The sequence below is a fragment of the Macaca nemestrina genome, chromosome X (genome assembly GCF_043159975.1).
Source record: "Macaca nemestrina isolate mMacNem1 chromosome X, mMacNem.hap1, whole genome shotgun sequence".
Taxonomy (NCBI): domain Eukaryota; kingdom Metazoa; phylum Chordata; class Mammalia; order Primates; family Cercopithecidae; genus Macaca; species Macaca nemestrina.
Window position 1 is genome coordinate 112,098,183 of NC_092145.1, and position 8,803 is coordinate 112,106,985.

At 42.0% G+C, this 8,803-nt stretch overlaps 1 pseudogene; it reads left to right on the top strand.

The window, feature by feature from the left end:
- Window positions 1–8,242: 8,242 nt before the first annotated feature.
- On the top strand, window positions 8,243–8,560 carry LOC105493886 (protein S100-A11 pseudogene; annotated as a pseudogene).
- Window positions 8,561–8,803: the final 243 nt, after the last annotated feature.

The following is an 8,803-nucleotide window of genomic DNA, read 5'->3' on the forward strand; positions in this document are numbered from 1 at the left end:
GCCAAGATCGTGCCACTGCACTCCAGCCTGGGCAACAGAGGAAGACTGTCTCAAATAAACGAAGAAATGAATAAATAAATAAAAAAGAAAACCTATTGGATATGAAAACATTAACTGCTCAAATAAATAATTCAGTGGAATAGTTGGATGTTAAAATTGATATAGTTGAAAAAGCAATTACTGAGCTAAGGAAATGTATCTAAAGAATTCATAAAAGTAATCAGTAATGGATAGAGAAGAAGTAAATGAAGGAAAAGTTAATTAATAGGGAGGATAGAAGAACAAATGTCAGAACACATCTAATAGTAGCCTTATAACAAGAAAATATAGTCATTAAAAAGGAGAGTATATTTAAGTAATGAATGAGAATTTCTCAGATTTAGAAAAATGACTTAAGAATTAAAGGTGTTATAGTACACACACACAGGAACAGTGAAATGTAAAATTGTGAAAGACAAGGAAAAAATATTTTAAAAATGATCAGTGAGAAATAGCAGGTTACTTACAGAGGAAAAATAATTAAACTGACATTGGATCTCTCGAACACCACACTGGAGGCAAGGATACAATGGTGTAATAACTCCAAACTGTTGAAAGAAAGGATTTTTTTTTTTTTCTGAGACAGAGTTTCGCTTTGTCACCAAGGCTGGAGTGCAGTGGCATGATCTTGGCTCACTGCAACCTATGCCTCCTGGGTTCAAGCAAATCTCCTGCCTCAGCCTCCTGAGTAGCTGGGGCTACAGGCACACACCACCACACCTGGCTAATTTCTATACTTTTAGTAGAGACAAGGTTTCGCCATGTTGGCCAGGCTGGTCTAGAATTCCTGACCTCAGGTGATCTGCCCACCTCGGCCTCCCAAAGTGCTGGGATTACATGCGTAAGCCACTGAACCAGACGACAGAAAGGAATTTTGATATCGGGTGGAGTAAAGACAATGTCAGGCATGTAAGACTTCAGGAGATTGAAGACACAGGGAAATGTTAAAGCAAACAAGTATTTATTGCACTTATTAAAGACTGTAAGGAAGGGTCAACTGCAGTGGCTAATGCCTATAATCCTAGCACATTGGGAGCCCGAAGCAAGAGGATTGGTTGAGCCCAGGAGTTCATGACCAGCGTGGGCAACATGGTGGAACCCCGTCTCTAGAAATAATACAAAAATTAGCCAGGCACATCAAGTTCCTGGGTCTGTAGAGAATTAAACAACAACAACAACAACAACAACAAAAATAGCTGGATTTGGTGGTGCGTACCTGTAGTCCCAGCTAGTCGGGAGGCTGTGGCAGGAAGTTTGGTTGGGCCTGGAGTTTGAGGCTGCAGTGAGCTAGGATTGGGTCACTGCACTCCAGCCTGAGTGACAGAGTGAGACTTTGTCTCTGAAAATAGAGAAAAGATCATAAGGACGATTTTACTCAGAGCGGGGACTACTGTGATAGGTACAGGGACCACTGCAATGGGGTCTTGTGCTGGGAGAGTGATATTGGGATCGACTTCAACTCCACCAAGGACAAGTGGGGATTTGAAGTCAGGGAGTAGGAGCCGGGGGTCAGAAGATGGGAAATTACTTGGAGGAAACCTCAGGGGCAGGGGGATTCTGGCTAAACTGACTTGACAGGATTTTTGCTGAAACAGGTTAAATGGGCAGAGTCCCTGGATGAAGGACGGAGCCTGAGGTTGGGACCTAGTCAGAAACAGGACTCAGAGGAGCCTGACTCAAGTTTGGTAAAAGGAGAGCGTCTGTCTGAAAGCATAAGCAATAAAGTCAACAGCAGTAAAATGAGTGGATCACAAAGGATAATTTTTGTGTATTGCTAAGCAGGACTCTGCTTTAACCATTGTGAAAGTTTATTATGTGAATTGAGTCGTTCTTTTTTTTTTTTTTTTTTAGATGAAGTCTCACTGTGTCATCCAGACTGAAGTGCAGTGCGTGATCTTGGCTCACTGAAACCTCAGCTTTCTGGGTTGAAACGATTCTTCTGCCTCAGCCTCCTGAGTAGCTGGGACTATAGTCACGCGCCACCACACCCCACTAATTTTGTTTTTTTGCTAGAGACAGGGTTTTTGCCATGTTTACCAGGCTGGTCTTGAATTCCTGACCTCAAGCCATCTGCCCCCCTTGGCCTCCCAAAGTGTTGGGATTACAGGCGTGCTCCACCACAACCCACCTGAATTGACTCAATTCTTGACATACACAACTATGTCAGAGTTGGGTGGCCAGGGGAAAAAGCACTCAGGGCACATTGCACCTGCTCCAAGAAGTGAATTTTCCACAAGGCTGGTGGCTGAAATGGCCTACTGCCATCCTAAGACCACTTTTACTGTGTAAATGCTGAAACAACCTGCAATGACTCTAAGGCTCGTTTTACCTATTGTCCGCACTCACCAATCACAGCTTGCCAGCTCCCGAAAGCTTCTCTGGTGCCAATGGACTTGCTTTAAAAAATATAGGTAACATTTCTGTTTCTAATAAAACTCTCAACTTTCTCTTTGTTCTTTGGACACACCAAAGACCAGCCAGTTTGTGTGTATGCCTCAGATTACGATTTTATGATTCTGAAAGAAAATGTTTAGAGATTCATGGCCGGGCATGGTGGCTCACGCCTGTAATCCCAGCCCTTTGGGAGGTCGAGGCTGGCGGATTGCTTGAGCCCAGGGGGTCGTGACCAGCCTGGACAACGTGGTGAAACCCTGTCTCTACAAAAAATACAAAAAATTAGCTGGATGTGGTGTTGCATGTCTGTAATCCCAGCTATTCCAGAGGCTGAGTAGGGGAGGTAGAGGTTGCAGTGAGGCGAGATTGTGCCCCTGCACGTCAGGGTGGGTGACAGAGCGAGACCCTGTCTTAAAACAAAAGAACCCCATAATATAACATCCTTGATATTGTAGTTATGAAAAGAGATTCATCTCCATAGTCTTTGACTTTGATATTTGTGGTGTCAGAAATGGGATCTGAAGCTGACTCACCTTGGAGACATCAATGACCTCTGGAACTATGGCATGAGGTCTGCACACTTGGCCCCCTTGAGCTTTTGCTTTTCTGGTTGCTTCTTTCCCCCGTGGTGTGTGTTTCTTGGATCAAACTGCCATTTTCTGGGTGGTTGAGTTCAGTTTTATTTGGGAATTTGTTAGGAAGGGTCTTTCTCTTCCTCCTGGTTATGGAACCTCCTCTTTTCTTTTCCTTTCTTTTCTTTTCTTGTCTCTTTTTCTCTTTTCTTCTTTTTTTTTGAGACAGTGTTTCACTCTGTTGCCCAGGCTGCAGTGTAGTGGTGTGATCTGGGCTCACTGCAACCTTCACCTCCAGGCTCAACTGATTCTCGTGCATCGTCCTCCTGAGTAACTGGAATTACAGGCGTGCGCCACTACGCCTGGATAATTTTTATAGTTTTTAGTAGAGATATGGTTTCACCCAGTGAGCCAGGCTGGTCTTGAACTCCTGACCTCAAGTGATCTGCCCACCTCGGCCTCCCAAAGTGCTGGAATTATAGTCGTGAGCCAACACGCCCAGCCAACTGGCTTTGCTTAATATGTCAGTTTTCATAAGTAATCTAAGTATGATTGTTAAAATGAATAAATGAGGTAAATGTGAGATACATGTTTATAAAGTGAACTTTTCATGTAATTTGAAATGTTTTTTCTCTTGCTCTTACCATATGAAGATGAAATATTAAAGTTACGTTATGTCAGATTAAGTAACAGGTACTCACTAAATGCCAGGATCATTTCCAACTAAGAAAATAACAGATACAAATCGCTGAACATAAGTACAAGTTTGTTCTTGGCCCTTAAGTTTTATAAAAGACAAAACGTATTTGGATCTGTTAATAAAATACCCTGTTCCACATTGAAAATTGTTCTATAAAAATATTTTTAAAGATTATAAAATATATATTCATGAGATGTTAATATGTAACAATTCCCAACTACTTCCTAGGTTTTTACTAAAAATTAAGGTTACTAAAAATTAAAAATTCTTTGTATATATAATTCTATATACAAAATGTAAAAAAATAATTTTTATATGACAAAATTTTGTGTGGTCTGAGTGACAATACGCTTTTTTCCTAAAATAAAATGATTGGTTGTTTTAATATAAAAAATAGTCTATGGCCATACCACCCAGAATGTGCCAAATCTTGTCTAATCTCAGAAGTTAAATAGGGTCAGGCTTGGTTAGTACTTGGAATGGAGTCCAATATAAAAATGAAAATTTATACGGCTAAGACTGGGGGTAAAAAAATGACAGAATGTCGACCAGGCGCGGTGGCTCACGCCTGTTATCCCAGCACTTTGGGAGGCCGAGGCGGGCGGAACACAAGGTCAGGAGATCGAGACCATCCTGGCTAACATGGTGAAACCCCGTCTCTACTAAAAATACAAAAAATTAGCCGGGTGTGGTGGCGGGCGCCTGTGGTCCCAGCTACTTGGGAGGCTGAGGCAGGAGAATGGCGTGGGTCTGGGAGGTGGAGCTTGCAGTGAACCGAGATCGAGCCACTGCACTCCAGCCTGGGCGACAGAGTGAGACTTCGTCTCAAAAAAAAAAAAAAAATGACAGAATGTCTAGGCAAGTTGCTGAGGGTTTATGAAGGATGAGCCTTGGGAAGGAAGTCTTATATATGATGAGATAGGTTGGGATGGAAAAGAAATTGTTTATCAGTTTTTCTAAAAATTGAACATTAGTGTCAAGGGTGCACTGAAGCAGGGCGAGTCTGCTCCTCTCTGTTTGAGATAGGTTTTCTTAACGTGTTGATCTGTTTTTCTTTACCTTTTAAATAATCAGTCTATAACAACAGAGATTTCGCATTTTAAGAAAGGTTCTTAACTGTGTTTATTAAGTTTTTGTTTTTGTTTTCTAAGATGGAGTCTCGTTCTGTCGCCCAGGCTGGAGTGCAGTGGTGCGATCCAGCCAGTGCAGTGAGCTAGGTTGCTCACTGCAACCTCCGCCTCCTGGGTTCAAGCGATTCTCCTATCTCAGCCTCCCAAGTAGCTGGGATTACAGGAGCCCACCACCATGACTGGCTTACTTTTGTATTTTCAGTAGAGACGGGGTTTCACCATGTTGGCCAGGCTGGTGTCCAACTCATGACCTCAAGTGATCTGCCTGCCTTGGCATCCCAAAGTGCTGGGATTACAGGCATAAGCCAACGCACCCAGCTGTCATTAGCAATAGTATAATAAATTTAGTTTGTACAATAGTTTTGATCCAAGATCCGAAGCCTAAGGGCCATCAGCTGAACAAATCAAAAGACTGTGGGGAAAGTGAATGAGACCTCTTATAGTCTTTGAGTAGCATTTCAGGACTGGGTTGAATTAAAGCAGAGTGCCAACTCTATAAAAGGGAGCACTAGGTGAAGTAAAGGATTTGGGGATCAGGTTCTGTCAAGTGAAAAATGTAGACATTAAGCAGGTAAGAGTCTCATTATGATATGAAGACTTATTCTGGTGTCTTGGGAAAAGCTGTCTACAGTGTGGACACATCAACTTCTCATCCTGATTTGTTGTTGGAATGTCTCTGCTTATGGCATTGGACAGTTTGGTGAACTTTTTGTGTGGTGCATACGTCAGGCATGAGACTTGTTCCTTAAAATTTATACAGTTTTATCTTATAGGACTTGTAAAGCAAAAATAAAATCCTAAACCCCTGCGTCCCTGCAACCATCTGAGTGGACTTCTTCCTCAGCCAGGGCTCTTTTAAAATTTAGCCTGAGAGATGGTTTCAGGCCATGACAGGAAGTGGGGGTCAGACATGCCTCATTATACCTCTCTGGCATCAACATCAACACAGACTTGAAGTCTGATAAGAAACATATTATGGCCGGGCGTTGTGGCTCACAACTGTAATCCTAGCACTTTGGGAGGCTGAGGCAGGGGGATCACCTGAGGTCAGGAGTTTCAGACCAGCCTGACCAATATGGTGACACCCTATCTCTACTAAAAATACAAAAATTAGCTGGATGCAGTGGCAGGCGCCTGTAATCCCAGCTACTCAGGAGGCTGAGACAGGAGAATCACTTGAACCTGGGAGGCAGAGGTTGCAGTGAGCTGAGGTCACACCACTGCATTCTGGCTTGGGCAACAGAGGGAGACACCATCTGAAGAAAAAAAAAAAGGAAACATGTTAACAACCTGTTCTCTCTGTAGCCTAGTACCTGAAGGCTTCCTCTGCAAGGAAGAACTTGGGGCTCTGCAATCCTCTATCTTAACCCTGGCATTCCTTTCTGTTGATCCTAGGGTTTTGTTTTGTTTTGTTTTGAGACGGAGTCTGTCTCTTTCGCCCAGGCTGGAGTGCAATGGCGTGATCTCCGCTCACTGCAACCTCCGTCTTCCAGGTTCAAGCAATTCTCATGCCTCGGAGTAGCTGCGACCACAGGCACAGGCCACCGCACACAGTTAATTTTTTGTCCTTTCAATTGAGATGGGGTTTTACCATGTTGCTCAGGCTGGTCTTGAACTCCTGGCCTCAAGTGATCTCCCTGCCTCAGCCTCCCAAAGTGCTGGGATTCCAGGTGTGAGCCAACACGCCAGGCCTATAATTAGGTTTCTGATTGCTTAGGAAACTGAGCTTTGGAAGGGTTATGTTTTTAAGTCCACGTAACTTTCTGTATTGTTGTTGAAGTCTGTTGACTATCAATCTGGTTACATGAGTGACTATTTTCTTTTTTCCCTTTTTCTTTTCTTTCTTTTAGAATTTATTTTTGGCCTGTGACACAGCACTCAGGAGGTCCTGAGAACATGTGCCCCTAAACGAGTGACTATTATTTCACAGTGACCCGTGATCCTGTTTTGAACAAATGTTTTGAGCCTTTAAACATCTTTGACAAACTTCCCCCAAATCAAATTCTGTTTTAATTTATCTGTTGCTGTTGAACAAACTAATCAAATTCTAATTTAAGTCTTTTTAACCTGAAATTGACTTTGAGATTTACCAGTGAGGCCCCTGGAGAGCCTCAAAGAATGTGTCTCTCATTAGGCTTATTTGATATGCTAGATTATATGAAAAGCAATGTCAAATAATAAAATAATACTAATTGCTGTTTACGCTTATGTAGATATGATATTGACGTTAATGTTATATGTTTACACTTACATAGATATGTTATTGATGTTAATGTTTATATGATCTGAAGATCATATAAAATTTACAGAGGTCTGATGATCCTGATGTGATGCTATCAGTCATGATTCTGGTTGTTATCTTAAAATGCTCTATATAATAGAAATATCTGAACTTTCATGTCAAATATTGAACTTTCATCAGATTTTAATCATCACTATTCTAAGTTTTTTCATCTACAGGGCTGATTCTTCTCTAAAAGCATCTAGAATCAGATTCATTAAAAAGATTCTAACAAGTACTGTTGAATATAGATTTCTAATATCTTTCAGATCAATGAACTAAATAATTTTTTTTCAAAACTCTAACAGAAACTGATGGGTTCATGCAAATGATCATCAAGATCAAGCAGAACAAAAATTAATTACATGAAGCTGAATAACTGATAAAGTTAATGTATTTTTGACCTTTTTTAAAAACTTTGTTTGTTGGCTGGGTGCGGTGGCTCATAGCTGTAATCCCAGCACTTTGGGAGGCTGAGACAAGAGAATCCCATGAGTGCAGGAGTTCAAGACCGACCTGGGAAACATAGGAGACCCAGTTTCTAAAAAAAAAATTAAGACAATAAAAACTTTCTTTTTAATTAAATGTTTTGTTTTCCACATATAAGAAAATTTTCTGGTGGGGTGGGGTTGCTCACTTTGGAAAGCGAAGGAGGGAGGATCGCTTGAGCCTAGGAGTTCAAGACCATTCTGGGCAACATGGCAAAACCCTGCCTCTACAAAAAATACAAAAAAAATTAACTGGGCAAGGTGGCACACGCCTGTGGTCCCAGCAACTTGGGAGGCCGAGGTGGGAGGATCAGTTGAGCTGAAAGGCAGAGGTTGCAGGGAGCTGTGTTTGCACAACTGCACTCCAGCCTGTGCAACAGGGCACAAACCTTTCTCAAAAAAAAAAAAAAAAAAAAAAAAAAAAAAAAAAAAAGGAGAAAATTTTCTCTGTTAAAGTATCTATAGTTTATAACAATTTGGTTAAGTATACTTTTGTAAACTAAGATGGAAATGTTTGCTTTTTCTTTCTACTGGATTCCTCCAGAATTCGAAAACCATTTGTAAATATTCTTATGGCAATATGGTTATTTACACAGGTCCAGTAAAAACCTGCTCTTGGTGACTCATTCAACTCCAACATGGCAAAAATCTCCAGCCCTACAGAGACACAGCAGTGCATCGATTCCCCAATTTCTGTTTTCCAGAAATAGGCTGGAAAGGATGGTTACAACAGCATTCACCCCAAGATGGAGTTCCCAAGCTTCATGAATACGGAACTAGCTGCCTTCACAAAGAACCAGAAGCGCCCCAGTGTCCTTGAACACATGGTGAAGAGACTGGATCTCACTAGTGATGGGCAGTTAGATTTCCAAGAATTTCTGCATCTGATGGATGGCATGACTGTGGCTTACCGTGACTCTTTTCTCAAGGCTGCCCATTTCAAGAAGCGGATCTGAGGATCCCTTGGGCCTGGTTTCCAAGCCACCCCCTTTCCTTGCAGCCTTGCCATCACCATCTCCTCACAGCCCACACGTCCCCTGGGCCCAGCACACCTACCACCTCATGCAGGCCCTGCATGCAGGTAGTAATAAAACCATACTTCTCTTCTCTTTTCCTTTATTTATTTATTTTTTTGAGATGGGGGTCTCATTATGTTGGCCAGGCTGGTTTTGAACTCCTGGGCTCAAGTGGCCTCCCAA